A 16,400-nucleotide genomic window follows, 5' to 3' on the forward strand; every position below is an offset into this window, starting at 1 on the left:
TAAGGTGCCACAAGTACTCCTTGTGCTTTTTGCTCGTTTTTATGCTTCTCCCGAAACTTCCATCTCAAATTTAATTTTCTCAAAAATCAACCAAATTGATCAACTTTCAGGTTTCAAAATTAGCTTGGATACCTAAGCATTAGCTGGCCAATCTCCAGGGAGCCCCTGACCCAGTGAGTCATTTTCTTCTTCTCATGATTCTAGGGAGTTGTTCTTCTATATTTGGGTCTACAGCCCAAGTAAACTTTCTGGTCTGCACTCTATTACAAATTTTACTGTTTAACAAAATCAAAGAGACGGCCTGTTGAGATGGTTCCTCCTCCTCTCTCTGAGTAGGATTAACATAATTAGAATGGCAATATTCCCTGAAATTCCGTATTTACTGCATATGCTTCCTCCCATTATAACCAAAATAGACAAGTATGGCTTTGACATCTTGTTCTCTCACTTCTTCTGACATGGTGTATACCCACACATGCACCTATCTAATCTCAAGATGTCTAGAAAAAGGGAGAGCTTGCTTTTCCTTGAGTCAAGCTTTTATAATATCATGTCAACTTGGCTTCCGAAGAGACTGACTGGGTAGAGGCAGGAAGGCATACCCCTTTGTGCAAACAGAGTTGGCATTGGTAGAGTCAATTATTCACTTGCTCACCTTACCAAATACCAGCTAACGTTCTGGGGAAGTAGTCTTAGACATGCCTAGCCTAGTCAGAATTTGATACACTTTATACAGGGGTGTAAAATTAAAGGAGATACGGTTACATTTCTGGAGAGAGAGCCAGAAAAGCTCACAACATATTGAGTAGAGAGTTCATTACAGATGGTGGAAGGAGTACAATCTGGTTGAATAGCCATAAAGTCTTAAAACAACAGATAAAAAAGACTGTATAAGATAAATAGTTCATAGATTATATACCGGTAATCATATCAGTTTCCTTAGCAGGTTTATTTCCAGCGTTAGCCTACTCTATTTAAAATGCAAGGTGGAGATAAGTAAGAGGGCACATGGCTGGCAGAACTGAACACAAGTCAAGTCCTTTTGGGTCCAAGTTATTTTCGAACCAATTGCTTTAGTGTAGTTTTTTCCATATCTCCCATTTTTCACAAGTTTCTGTAGATTTAGTTGGACACCAGTGAGCTCATTTTGTATTGCTTTTAATAAAATATGTATATCTTCAAAGCTGGAGGAGGAGGAGGAGGTGTGGTGGTGGCGGCAAATGCAAACCAACTTGGGGCCAAAACAACCCAGGACATTAACTAACATATACCAAAAGCCAGGCCCTAAACTTCTGGGGTAACGAATGATACTACCCCAACAAACCAAATGCCTCCTCACAACCACTTTCATTAATACCTTGTTTCTTGTGTACTCTGTAATGTTCACAGAGTTGTTTAGATGCTGGTACATATGTGAAATGAATGAAAGCTGTGGGAAGTTGTGTGTAGGTGTACAACAACCAAGCTGCTGAAAGTTAAGCGTGAGTGATGTGGAGATAGCAGGCTATGTGTGGAGAATGATAAATACAGGGAGGAAAGGATTAGTTCACATGTGAATGGTTGCTTGTTATACATTGTCTGCAGTATGCAGTAACTACCACACCCAGGAACTTGATTGGCATGCTGGGCTGTTCCCTGCATGGCTCCTTGGGAGGTGGTGGAGGATAGTTCTCAGCAGAAAGAAGGGCAGCCATTTTTGGACTCTCCTGGTAAAAGGACCTGAAACTGACCCAATCCCATTGGTCCTAGGATGGCAGGGAGGGTTCAGAGAGTCCCCGAGGAGGGAAGAACAAGGGACTCTGCCACCTTGGATGGGGTGAATCCTTAGCAATTAAGTTTGCAGGTTTGGAGAAAACCTACAGCTGAATGCTTGGTAAAAAGGTCAGTGAATTTCACACAGCTCTTGTTAAATGCAAGTGTCACACAGTGGAACCCATTCATTCTGATGATGCCAAAAAGGATTTATTTTTTTTTTTTACACAAAAAATGGATTTTTGTGATATAAAGGTAACATGAACTTAAGTGTAAAACAGCCAAGAACCAATGGAAAAAACGCTGCTTGCATTATAATTCTCCAAACACTGAGGGTTTTTTTCAAGTTTCTCCTCAGCAGGATCTACAATTTCTGAAGGTGCTCCAGTGCCTTCCACCCCCTACTTCTCTGCTGCCTTATTTGAGTCTTTCATAAACATGTTTAGCAATAGAAAACCCTTCCAGACCCACTGGCTGAGTCATCTTTCTCCTCCCAGCTTCTGCCATACCATAGGGAGAGAATAAGTGAAACCATGTGCAGAAGCCAAATCTTAGGTCTCCTGCATCAGTAATGGCTGAAACTCACCCAATCCACACATCTAGCATAAGGCTTTAAGCCTTGCATTAAGGGCATGAGCAGCGCCTCAGTGTGCAGACACCCTCATGCACTGAAGTGAGTTTCACTTTAAGATTTGGTGACTAGTCCTAAAGTTGGGAGTGTGGGGGGAATTAAATATAAATAACCTTTCATTTAAGACATGCTTACATGGCATAGGAAAAAAATGGCAAGAAAATTCAAGTGTACTAACCTGAGGTAACTGTTGCCTTGAGGACAAGCCTTAGGTCACAGTGGTCAGCAGTGACTGGAGATTGTCATGGTGACTTTGGTTTTAAAAAGGTGCCTAATCCCCTTGATGTCTAAACACTGAATCTTCTCCCTATTTTCATGAACAGGGCTTGGTAAGGAACATTACTGCACTCGAGTTAGCTTCTTGAGTGAGAGCAGCTACACAGCGAACCACCATTCAAGCTCCCAAGTGATTTGCTCAGAAGCACAGAGTGATTGGATTAGCAATTAATGAGATGCAACTCATGCTGCTGCATTGCAAGCTCCATCAGTGTCAGCAGCACGTGAGCTTCAACTCCCCATCCCAATGGGCCAGCTAGCTTGAGTTTAAAGCACCACTTAACTCAAGCTAATGATTTGTGCGTGTGGGCAGGAATCAGGTTGGGAGTAACAGTCATAGGTGCTGGAACTAAGGGTGCTGCTGCACCCCCCGGCTTGAAGTGGTTTCCATCATATGCAGGGTTTACAGGTTGGTTCAATGGCTCTCAGCACCTCCACTATACAAATTCTTCCAGCACCCCTGGCAACAATCAAGCAACACCTCAAGCTAACATTGTAGTGAAAACAAGCACCTAGTCTCAAAAAAGTAAGCATAGGTCAGAGGTAGGGGAGGAATTTTTCTCTTCAGTTACATCAATATAAAGTGAAGGCACTTCTGCAGACAAGCTAATAATTTTATACCAGTTGTCAGAAGCCATGATGGGGATGGTCAGAGCTAGTGGTTGGAGCCCTGGCAGACAGGCCTAGTGGTTGGAGCAAGGGGGTCAGAGCCAGAATCAGGAGTCTATAGCAAGGTTGGAGCAAGGCGGGAGCAAAAGCAGGGCTGGAGCAGGAGCAAGAGCAAGGCCTGAGGAGTTTGTAACCACTGTTAGGCAGGAGAGAGGTCCAAGCCCTGGAGTGTAATTGAGCAGACTGAGCAGCTGTTCCTCTCATGGGGCTTATATACCTGCCCTGAGAGTCACCAGACCAGTTCCTGGCTTGTGAATTGGCTGGAGCCTCACACAGCAGCTACTCATCACTTCACAACAGTGGTTCTTAAATCGAATTAATAGACTTCCAAGACCAGATGGCACCATTTTGATCATATAGTCTGATGTTCAGCACAACACAACCCAGTACTTCTTGCACAAGACCCAGTAATCTTGTGGCTGAACTAGATGAAATTTTTTGGAAAAATATCCAGTCTTAACTTGAAGACTCCAGGTGATGGAGAATTTACCACATCCTTTAGTCAATTCTCCCATGGTTAATCCATTCACTGTTAAAAAGTTGCAGCTCACGTTGAGTTGAATGTTTTCCTAACCTCAGCTTCTAGCCATTGGATCTTTATATGTCTACGTTTGGGTTTGAAGCCAACATTACTATAGTACAGACTTGAAATACCAAACACTAAAGAAAACTCTAATAATAAACATTAAAGATTCCCAAACTTCTATTATTTTTCTAAACAATATGACTGGAAGATTTAACAGGAGCATCACAAGACCAGACCAGTCACCACTAATGAGTGAGGTGCTCACTTCTTCACAAGGAATTGCACTAAGGTCTCTAACTAATTTCCTGCTCACAGTCTTTAAATGATAACTTTTGTTTATTAGCAGCAGCATGCTGAACTTGAACAATGATCCAACATTAGATCCTTCTCCCATTGGGATCAGTAAACATCACATTGCAATACTCTTATTCACATTTCGTAGTAAATTACTCCACCAGTAGTCCCAATAACTTCAATGGAACTTCACAACTACTCAGTGTGAATAAGAGATGGGCTTAAGGTTTGCCATTGACCTCAGTGAGAGCAGGATGGGGCCATTACAGATGAAATGCTCCATGAGATCAGTCCCCTGAATCATCCAGTCCCACCCACCTCCCTTTAAATGGGACATTTTAACTCATGCTAATACTAATTTTTTTGAGTGGACAAGAATAATGATTCTAGTTGCATTATTAGTGGGGAAAAAAGAGTGGGGCTCACCTATATTTTCACTTCCTACTGCTACTTGGGACTAGTGTTAGTGATTATTTGATTGAGAGAAGAGGAACATGTGGAGAGGGAAATGAGAAGCAATGAACGGTTAGATGGCTCTGTTCTGCAAGATATATTTAGAATCAATCATATTGCAGTTTGCTCAGCCAGGCTAGTGATCATAAATTGTACAGCTTTCCCCAGCTCACTGGCTGTGCAAACTATTCCCTTTTCACCCTTTGAATTGCTTCATGTTTCCTGCACAGGCATTTACAATGGAATGAATGTGTGCAGGGAGCGGCACAAAGTGAATGAATCCTTGTCTGGGTCCCAGCTGAACAGCCTTGGCTCCCTGCAAATGGGAAAACAGGGCAAGAAGAGAATGCGGAAGTATAAAGGCGGCAGAAGGAGGGAGTTAATTGCCATGCTTTTGATTCATTAGTCCCAGAGAAGTTTTGTTTGTTTTGCTTCACTTCGTTACATGTTAACGTTGCCCACAGAATTGTTCACTAAGAACAGAGTCTGGCTGCCCCCGGCATGGGAGCACAAGAAAGGAAGAGTATGCGTCCAGGGGACTGGCAACAGTTTCAGTCCATATTCCCACCGAGTTTGAGTATGGCTCCTGGCTAGAGCAAGCGCTCCAAAATGGCCCATGCTCACACTTCTTCCCCATCAGCTGACTGGAGAGGGGAGCCTGCACTCAAGACCCTTAAGAAGTGCAGCTGTGTCACCTCACACATGCCTCAGAAGCCACTGAAGCACAATGCCTGTCCACTTGTGATGGACCCACATCTCCCCCAGTCTGGCCAAGTGACTCTAAGGCACACTTGAGCCCTACATAAGAAATTGGCTTGTCAAAATCTTATGGAAATATTATTTCCATACATATCAGAAGTATGTTGGGGTCCACTTGGACTGAAGCCGCTAAGTCCAGAAAGAAATCTCAAGACAGATAAATGGTAACACTTTCTACACACAAGCTACAAAATTCTAATGATGTTGTCCGTGCATGCATGTGCGCACACACAGATGTATATGTGTATATATTTATGTGTATTCAAATACAGAGGTGAGGTAAATATTAGCGGTAAATGGGGGTTACTCACCTGTAACTGGAGGCTCTTTGAGCTGTGTGGTTCCTATCCATATTCCACATGGGTATGCATGCTCACCATGCTCCGGAGATTGGAGATTTCTACCAAGCAACATCCATTGGTCCACACCTGCACAGTTGTCCTCCAAACCGAAGGTATAAGGGGCAGTGCAGAATGATGACTCCCCACTTCCTTTTTACAATTAATCAAACAAGACCTGGGTGATTGGTAAGCAGTAGTCCAACAGGAGAGGGGTGTGAGGATGCAGTTGGTGTAGAGATCTGTAATATTGCTATCCCCACAGTTCCGTCTGCAGAAAAAGGTCTGGACTAATGCGTAATATATCATGAGTGCATGGATGGAGCTCCAGGTAGCCACATTATATATGTCCAGTATAGGTCTCTCTTGAAGAGATGCTGTTGAAGTTGCTTGTGATCTACTGCAGTAGGCTCTTACCCCATCTGGGGGAATAATACAAACCAACAGATAAAGAATGACACAACCAGAAATCCAGTTAGAGTCTGGGCAGATAATGTTTGTCCTTTTGATTGCTCTACTAAAGTGACAAATACTCTAGGCATTTTTCTAATTGGTTTCATTCTATGCAGATAAAGTGCCACAGCCTGCTGGACATCAAGAGAGGGAAGTCTCCTCCCCTCATTGGAAAATGTGAGGTTTTGGAAAAAATATTGGTAAGTGACTAGGTTGATTCATATGAAACTCTGAAATTAGGGTCACTCCTATATGGTCTCTGGGGAGTCAACGTGGATTTTTCTTTGTTGACAAAGATTCACAAGGAAGGTAGCAGACAGAGCAGGAACAGGGTCACTGACTGGATCTCCTTGCTGGTTCTGCCTATCAGGAGCCGGTCCTCCAGCTACAGAGAGACAGTATAGCCATCCTCCTGCAGAAAGTGGATTTATTGAGGCCAGTTTTTGAATAAAGAGATTCAGTGGGCACTGACTGAAAACTGGTCTCCATCCCCCATTTTTCCTAGGACTAAGAAACATGGGGAGTAAAACCCTTTCCACTTTGTTGCTGAGGTGGCACTTGCTCTATAGCCCCTTGCTCAAGTCTACCTCCTGACCGAGGATGCCCTCAGGAGAGTAGTCTCTGAAGAGGGACCAGAAAGGAGGTTTGTGATGGGGAGGTGAGAAAAACTTGACTGTGCAAAGTGAATGATCTCTAGCACCCTCTTGGCCATTGTTACTGCCCTCCAGTTGTGAGTGAAGTGGGTAAAGGTGGCCACCAAAATGTGGGGGAAGGGTAAGATGGCATCAGGATAGGAACATGGTTCTCAAACATCCCCATCAATAGTAACCCCCAGATGGTGGGTGGAGTTGAGCAGTGACAGCAGACGTGGAGGAGGACATGTACTTGGGTCTTTTTACCCTCTGCAATTTGCACGGCAGTTCATAACAGCACTTGTGAAACAATGATTGAGGGGACGGTCTTGGCCGCTACACCTGTTTGTGGTGTTTCCTCTATGGAGCCAGGGTAAAAATAACCAGGGAACGGGGGGTTGTTCTGGCATCTTTGAGTGAGTGAAGGGATGCAGCAGTTTTCCAATGAATAATTGAGCTCCTCAAAAGGTGTGGTACCTCCCTGGGGAACCCTGAGGACCAGAACGAGCACCTCCTTACAATTGCTATAGCTGTTCCTCTCGAGGCAGTGTCAGCAATATCCACTACAGCTTGAAGAGATGTTTTAGCTACCAGTGTGCACTCATCAATAAGGGCTTGGAATTGGGCCCAGTCCTCTCAAGGGACTTTGTCCTTAAAGTCTAAGAATTTGGTGTAGTTGGTGAAACTGTATTTTGTTAACAGGGCCTGGTAGTTAGCACTTCAAAACTGAAAGCTGGTGGAAGAAAACACTTTTCTCCCTAAGAGGTCAAGGCTTTTAGCACTGTCATCCATGGGTGTTACCTTGGCATGTTGTAGCTAGACCTCTCAGTGACTGCTTGCACCACCAGCGATTTGGGTGATGGGTATATAAACAGGAACTCCATTCCCTTGGTTGGTACAAAATAACTAAGACTTTTCTGGGGGCGGGGATGCAGGAAGCAGGAGTATGCTGAACTATCCTGGCTAGTTGCATAATGACCTTGTTCACTGGAAGGGCCATTCTGCTAGCACCAGAAGGCTGCAAAATGTCCAGTAGCCTATGCTGGGTATCCTGAATATCCTTAAGTTGGATCTGGAAGTGGGGTAGCCGTGTTAGTCTGGATCTGTAAAAGCAACAAAGAATCCTGTGGCACCTTATAGACTAACAAACGTTCTGCAGCATGAGCTTTCGTGGGTGAATACCCACTTCTTCAGATGCAAGTGGCATCTGAACTCAGATCTGGAACTCAGTCATCAGCCTCTGCAGGAGTTTGTGATACTGCCTGTGGTCATCAGGTGGGGATAGCAAAGATAGGCAATTGTCTCATCTAGCAAGGAGGAGGATACCCCTTTTGGAACTGTCGGTCTCAGTCAATGAATGAATGATCTGGCAGGATGGGACAGGGGAACATTCCCATCTCCTTAGGTTAGTTTCTTCTTCTGGTGTCACTCCAAGCAGGGTTGGACCCAAAAGAAAAGGAGATTGTGGGTAAGGTAGGGCAAAGAGTTTCCAGAGGTGTAGGTTTCATTGTGTCCAGGTAGTCAGGACCAACAGATCTGGTGCATCCCTGGTTATTGTGGATGGTGAATCCTTGTGGGGGCAGACTGGTCCAGATTATAGTCTAGCCTGGAACTCCTAAATGGTATCAACGGGTACCGATCCTTGGGTTTATGAGTTGGAACTGACTCATCAGTCAGATCCTTATTTATTTGCACCATACCTTCATGTTCAGGAAGTTTGAGAAGACCTAAGCCCTTAGGGACAACACATGAAGACTCATCTGACTTTGGTGGAATCAGAGTGGAATCTTTTAATCTCTGAGCAGTTTGGAAGATATGTCCTTGAGTTTGAGAAAGTGCCCTTTACTCTCGTGAAATACCCTCAGTAACAATTCTTTAGGCTTAGTAGTTCTGGCCTCAGCTCCTGAGTTTGTCCATGGAGAGGCACAGCCCACCGAGAGGCCATTTTACAGTTGGGTCTCCCCAGCCCAGGTCCAACTGAGGTCTACATGAGATGCTTCTTTAATCAGATATACTGTGGAGTTAAATGGAAATTAACAGGAACAGGCACACAAGTGAAATGCCTGCAAGCTGCATTGAAACTATTTTAAAACACTATAATAGAGGCTCAAACTAAATGTGTACTCCAAATGTGAAAAAAAAGGTGCTACCAGGGCTAAACAGAGTAAAAGAGGTGGTAAGAGACAAAAAGGGCACTCTTTAAATATTGCAAGTCAAATCCTAGTGAGGAAAATAGAAAGAAGAATAAAGTCTAGCAAGTCAAATATAATTAGGCAGGCCAAAAAAGAATGTGAAGAGCAGATAGCAAAAACCACAAAAGCTAATAGCAATTTTTAAAGTACATCAGAAGCAGGAAGCCTGGCAAACAAATCAGTGGGGTCAAGATGCTAAAAGAGCACTCAAGGAAGACAAGACCATTGCAGAGAAGTTAAATGAATTCTTTGCATCAGTCTTCACTGCAGAGGATACAGGGGAGATCCCCACACCTGATCAGTTTTTAAGGTGACAGATTTGAGGAACTGTCCCTGATTGAGGTGTCAGTAGAGGTGGTTTTGGAACAAATTGATAAATTAAACAGTAATAAGTCACCAGGCACAGATGGTATTCACCCAAGTTCTGAAGGAACTCAATTAGGAAATTGCAGAGCTACTAACTGTGGTATGTAGCCTATCACTTAAATCAGTTTCTGGACCAGATGACTGGAGGGTAGCTAATGTACACACTGATTTTTTTTTTAAAGGCTCCAGAGGCAATCCTGGCAATTACAAGCTGGTAAGCCTAACTTCAGTACCAGGTAAATTGGTTGAAACTATAGTCAAGAACAGAATGACCAGACACATAGAAGAACACAATATATTGGGGAAGAATCAACATAGCATTTGTAAAGGGAAATTATGCCTCAGTGATCTATTAGAATTCTTTGAGGGGGTCAAACAAACATGTGGACCAGGGTGATCCAGTGGATATAGTGTACTTAGACTTTCAGGAAGCCTTTCATAAGGTCCCACACCAAAGGCTCTTAAGCAGGGCCGGCTCCAGGGTTTTTGCCGCCCCAAGCAGCCAAAAAAAAAAAAAAGTCGTGATCACGATCTGCAGCAATTCAGCGGGAGGTCCTTCGCTCCGAGCGGGAGTGAGGGACCCTCCGCCAAATTGCCGCCGAATACCTGAAAGTGCCGCCCGCTCCAGAGTTGCCGCCCCAAGCACCTGCTTGATAAGCTGGTGCCTGGAGCCGGCCCTGCTCTTAAGCAAAGTAAACAGTCCTGGAAAAGAGTGAAGGTCCTCTTATGGATCACTTACTATTAAAAGATAGAAAACAAAGGGAAGGAATAAAGGGTCAGTTCTCACAATAGAGAGGAGTAAATAGCAGAGTCACCCAAGGATCTGTATTGGGACCTGTGCTGTTCAACATATTTTAAACGATGTAGAAAAAGGGATAAACAGTGAGTTAGAAAAGTTTGCAGATGATACAAAATTACTCAAGCTAGTTAAGTCCAAAGCTGACTGCGAAGAGTTTCAAAGGGGTCTCACTAAACTGGCTGACTGGGCAAGAAAATGGCAGAAGAAATTCAGTTGTTGATCAGTTCAAAGTAATGCACATTGGAAAATATACAAAATGATGGGGCCTAAATTAGCTGTTTCCACTCAAGGAAGGGATCTTGGAGACATTGCGGATAGTTCTCTGAAAACACCTGCTCAATGTGCAGCAGCAATAAGAAAAAAAGCTAACAAACTGTTAGGAATTGTTAGAAAAGGGGTAGCTAATCAGACAGAAAATATTATAATGCCACTATATAAATGTACCGTATGCCCGCACCTTGAGTGCTGCGTGCAGTTCTGGTCACCTTGTTTCAGAAAAGATAAACTAGAATTGAAAAAGCAGCAAAGAGTCTGTGGCACCTTATAGACTAACAGACGTTTTGGAGCATGAGCTTTCATGGGTGAATACCCATTTCGTCAGATGCATGTCATTGGAAAAGGTTCAGAGAAAGGCAACAAAATGATTAGAGGCATGGAACTACTTCTATACAAGTAGAGATTTAAAAAACACAGGACTATTCAGATTAGAAAAGAGACGACTGAGTGAGGAGATGATAGAAATCTATAAAATCATGAATGGTGTAGAGAAGTTTCATTTAGCCATTCACGTAACGCAAGAACCAGTGGTCACCCAGTGAAATTAATAGGCAACGGGTTTAAAAACAAACATAAGGAAGTACTCCTTCACACATCGCAGAGCCAACCCGTGGAACTCATTTTTCAAAGGATGATGTGAAGGCCAAAAATTATAACTGGGTTCAAACAAACAAAAGAATTAGATAAGTTTAGAGAGGATAACTCCATCGATGGCTATTAGCTAAGATGGTCAGGGACCCAACCCCATGCTGTAGGTGTCCCAAAACCTCTGACTGCTAGAAGCTGGAACTGGATGACAGGGGATGAATCACTCAATAAATCATGCTGTTCTTTCACTCCCTCTGAAGTCACTGGAGTGTGTTGTCCATTTTTGTGCACTTATGTGTCGGTAACAAATTACACAGGCAAATGTTATGTTGTGGGCACAATTGAAGCACAGCTGGGTTTGCATATGAACTGTTGTGTGTACCAGTGATTTATGCATGTACAAACAGAGGCTGGATTGAGGCCATTGAAAAATTTCACCACTGAAGATCAAAGATGCAGCAGGATGCTGTGTTTCTTAATTGTGCTCCATATGCTGTATACAGCAATATAATCTTGAGGGCAGTTCCTGTATTGTTTGCTCAAGGCCTGATCTGGATAAGTATCAAAGTGCCCAGCCAGAACCAGTTCCACTAAGAAACAGGATCTCAAAACTTATTCAATGGGCATTTTGACTATGTAAGGACTGAAAGATTAAACTTTATCCAATTAAAATCATATATAGCATTGACTCAGTGTCAGCCTCACTTGTATGTGATGAGCTAGTGATTTCCTTCATTGATGGTATGCTGTGACCCTGCTTGATGCCATTAAAGTTTGTGACAACATAGGAAAACCCCAACCAGTAAATTGTGAATGACTTAAGTTCTTCGGAGATTGCTGATTTGGCTCTGCAGCACTCACAGCAGCATGGACAGGAATTCATTCTCAGCTGGTTTCCTTAAAAGAAAGCGATCCTGTCTTTCAGTTTAAATAAATAAATAAAATAAAAAAGAGCTGCAACTGTTGAAGCAGCATGCACTTAATAAGCTACTTCTAAATCTAGCTTCATCATTTCAGTCTGTGGACTAGCAGAACAGAAGCTGCAGAATCCTTCTCAAGTAAGTATTTTCCTTTAATGTACAGCATGCATATTTCTTCATTTAAAATGTATAACAGGCAGCCAAACTCTTCAGCAGAAGACCCATCGTGCTGCAATCTGATACATGACTTGCCTATTTTAATGTGATTTAACGTGCTCTGTTGTTTAATTTGGCAGACATTACTGCCTTTAAAAAAGGAAACATTTAATATATTATGGTACTGTACAAGATGGCAAATTACATGGGTGCAGCTGCCCAGAGCTGCAATGCTAGAAAGCTAATTGAATGATTTATACTTGACTGTCATAATAGGTTTTTTGGGGAAAAAAAAGAATTCTTCACCTTTCATTTGCATAATGCATGTCATGGAACAAGCCTATTTGCTCTCATTATAAATGGAATGTGCATCAAGAATATGCTACTGGCCATTAAGTATGAAATTAGGGAAGTGATTTTTATCTGCAAAAGGGAAAAAAGTCATTCTGGCATTCTACCCAAATAATAATAAAGCTGATGCATACCTATTAAGCAATACTTAGTGATTTGTACTAAATATTGGAGGAGGATGTTTATAGTGGATGACTGTTGAATTATACAAGATATTAGTCAATTGTAGCTAAACCCTAACATTAGCTTTCATGTATTGATGAAATTATTTGTATGCGAGACAGCATAAATCCAGTTCCACTTGCCAGAACAAATGGCATGTATGGTAACCTGCCTTCCTCAAGAGTATTTTTACAGCTCACCAGACATGTTCATCAGGACCTGATGAAGTGAGGTGGGGTCAGGAAAGAAAGGGAAAAGGAACAGTTTTTACTGCATTTTTTTAATGTTTAAGTCACAACAGTTGTAGTGGGAAGTTAAGAAAGGAGGTCATTGCAGCACATAACGCAAGGGTCTCTACATACGATTGCTGTAACACACATCTTCATTTAGTAGCTGCTTTACTAGCTGCTTAGGTTCCGTTAACATATCACGTGATCCACCAACAGTGAATGAGCAATATGTGTAGTGTAGAAATTCATTGTAACTGCAGAAGCATACAACATGCTGCGTCTCTGCTACTAATGTCCAATTAAACTTTTAACACAACATTTTCTTCCACCATTCTTCAGCAACACAACATTTTATGTATGGAAAAATATATTACCTATATAAGTCACCTATTCAAATAACTCATTTGTCATAGGGAAAATATCCAGAACACTTTCCTCTGATTCCAGCCAGCCCCCTAGCCTACTGCAAGACCAATAGGAAAGAGGTACATTTACTTCTCTGGGTTATTTTCAGATTATTCATAACAATATCTGTTTAAGAGACACACATAACATCAGGCCAACTCATTTATATGCAGACATACTTTTGAGCACCTCTTTTCAGAATATGCTGAAGAATGGAACTAGAGCAGCCCTTTCCTTATTCATGGTTTAACAGAGATGGAAAATCTTTGGAGGATTATGCACACAGAGAGATAATGAATAAATGTGAAGAGGAGGAACAAAACCACCGTCAAAGGACTATGGTGAACAATACCTATTTCCTCTGGAAACAAGAACAAACATCCGGGGATCAGAAAATTGGGGTTTGTAGTGAATTCTTGGGATAAGAGAAATTTTGGCAGCGTTTGAGTTAACCCTAGGATAGCACAAATGGGCTGAACTCTGACAGCTGTGCCACAGGGGTTCTCTCAACTGGTGATAGTTCAACATAAGTTAGAAACAGGACATGCAATTTCAGTGTGATATGACAGCCAAGAGAAGGTATTACAATTTCAGGTGGCATATAGGCATTGCATTTCTGTTATTCATATTGCCATTCCTTTTCAATCAGAAGAAACAGCCTTTCTACACCTGGGAGGCTTGTAGGGAAACAACATGTTATCACCAACCCAAGTTGGTCAAAAATTATCACTCATTCTTCCAAAACATCTTGAGACTTTTAAAAATAAGAAAAACACTAGAATTTTTATTTTCCTTGTGATTTGTGTCTTTCAGGTGCAGTGGGGGTGGGGGACACATTTCCATGCTTTTCTCTGCAACGAGAGAGCTAGAAACTTTCTTTTAAAAAAGTAGTAAGTAGAGATTCTCACATAGGCAGCATGACTCCAGGAGCTGGAGCTTAAAGGAAAGCATGAATTATCATGAGGTTTTAGATGGCAACACAGAGTTTTGCTTCAGAACACCCAGCGTTCTAACCTCAGATGGGCTTGAGAATTGTGTCAATGTTAATTAGGGCATCAAGATTTTGAAAAAACCTTTGGTAGAGCCTTGAGATGGGTTTCAGCCTTTCTAGCTATTTATTGTTTTATGAGAGATGTTAACTGTGTGGTTTCACTGTAAGGCAGCTGCATAGGATGATGCCAGAAGACCCATTCTAGTTGTATTCATTATTAAAATTTATCCACGGAGCCAATTATAATGTATTTTAATCACCTAGCTATAGGAGACGAGCTCAAGTGTGTTGCAGTTTCTACCCCCAGCTTGGAACTGTTGTTATTCCTTTTGTTGGCATACAATTAATTCTGGGGTATTAGCAGTTATTGTACACACAGCCTCCTGTCCTACCCTCCATTTTCTTCAGGACAGGTAAATTAGAAGTGACATACCAGCTCGCTCTCTCTCTCACACACACACACACACACAGTTCTGAACATGCTCAACCGCTGCTTGGGTCATCACTGAACCTCAACAGATGCTCCCTGGAGTCAAGGACTTGTGAAAATTCTGGGTGGGAACAGTGGGTCCAGGAAGCAATGGACACTTGTGGCGTGTTCCCCACTACACTCAAATAGATATACAAACAGGAATTAAACACATTTAAAGCAGCATGTGCCCCCCACCCACCCACAGTCTTCTCCATGGCCTTTGCCAGTTAGCCACAGGGGAAAGCACCACATGGTAGCTTGGCTTCTGAAGTAACTGCTAAATGGTTGCGGGGTTGGCGTGGGGGAGGTATTTGAGAACAAGGTTGCTGGGGTGGAAGGACTCCCTCCACCCTAATGCACATGGAGGCTCCGGGATCAAGGGGTGGGGAGAAGAGTTCCCTATATTTTAAGGCCCAAGCCTTCTGCTTCCTTTGCAGCCCCCAAAAGCCAGCTCCTCTGATGGAAACAAGTAAATTAAACTCTGCAAGCTGTGTCTTACAGAATTTTCTGTCCCCATCCTATAGGCTAAATCACAGTGAGGCCCCACAGGTCAATTGTATTTTTTAGAGTTAATAGTTAAAATCCCATTTGAAGTAGAGCTCAAACAATGGACAACAGTTACAAAGCTTTAACACCTCATGGGCATTAGAGAAAATGATTGATGCAAAAAATTACACAAAAATCATCAAGAAGTTTTGGTTTCAAATTTTCATTTTTGAATATTTGTTTCCTTTTAAGTGTTTTTTGTCCCTCTCACCCACACCCATCCTCTTCCTTTTTTCCCTCCCAGCCCTCCAGCCAGCCACTTCCCTCCTCTTTTTTCCCCCCATTTCATTAATGAAAATAAGTGTTGGGCAGTAGGGGGAATAGAAGAGAAGATGGAGACAAAGGTATTGGAAAAATAAGGAAAAAAATGAATGCTGTACCAGATTTAAACAAAATATATTTTATATATATGTGTGCAATTTAAACAAAAAAGGACATTTTTCAATTAAACATTTTTTCATTCAACTTTTTTGACCAACTCTAAAGCCAAGCCCTGCAACATACAAGTGGCTTTCAATAGGTTTCCAGTGTAATTCAGAGTAGCTCTGCTGCAGCTCTAATATTTGCCAGAAAGCAGCCACCACACCATCCCAGCCTGGCTTCTGGGAATGAGCATACTGCCTGTGTCTAAGTGCTGTGTAAAGATATAGATAATAAATGAAATGAGGGAGATGGTTTTGGATGCACACGCAAGATGGCACTGAATTTGGTCTCCATGGAGTTGTGGTGAGGCACACAAATATTTGCCCAAGTGTCTTCTGGACCCATGTGAATGGAGTGAAGCTAGGAGGGGCCAGCAGTGGCTACAGAAAGTAGTACTTGATTGATTGAGATGTCTGGTCCAAGGAGTGGTGCCTGCAGCAGATGGTGCATCTGGGGAGTAGATAGGCCTGCCCCCTGCAGAGAGAAACTGGCTTCTTTACACCAGTATAATCTGCACACTGCAGAATCCCTGTAGCACAGGGAAAATCTTCAGACTACCTTTAAGGAGCCACTGCCCCATTGCTGGCGCTACCAAAGTCAGTATAATGTACAGTGAGCCTGATTCTATGCAGAGCATGAAGGTTGGGTTTTAGCGCAGAGCAGAGATAATATTGATTGTGCAGGTTACTAACTCTAAAGCAAACATTTCTAAAATTACTCTGCTCAGCTAGGCAGTACTG

The 16,400-nt window shown here is 42.5% G+C and overlaps 1 protein-coding gene across 1 annotated transcript in view; it reads left to right on the top strand.

Moving 5' to 3' along the window:
• Nucleotides 1-2,670: 2,670 nt before the first annotated feature.
• BEGAIN (brain enriched guanylate kinase associated) overlaps nucleotides 2,671-16,400 on the top strand; it is a 243,835-nt gene continuing 230,105 nt past the window's right edge. Inside the window, exons 1-3 of the mRNA XM_039533111.1 lie at nucleotides 2,671-2,712; nucleotides 6,268-6,351; nucleotides 12,022-12,062. The gene's annotated coding sequence lies outside the window, so the exon portion shown is untranslated. The remainder of the gene's footprint in view (nucleotides 2,713-6,267; nucleotides 6,352-12,021; nucleotides 12,063-16,400) is intronic.

The sequence above is a fragment of the Mauremys reevesii genome, linkage group 4 (genome assembly GCF_016161935.1).
Source record: "Mauremys reevesii isolate NIE-2019 linkage group 4, ASM1616193v1, whole genome shotgun sequence".
Classification (NCBI taxonomy): domain Eukaryota; kingdom Metazoa; phylum Chordata; order Testudines; family Geoemydidae; genus Mauremys; species Mauremys reevesii.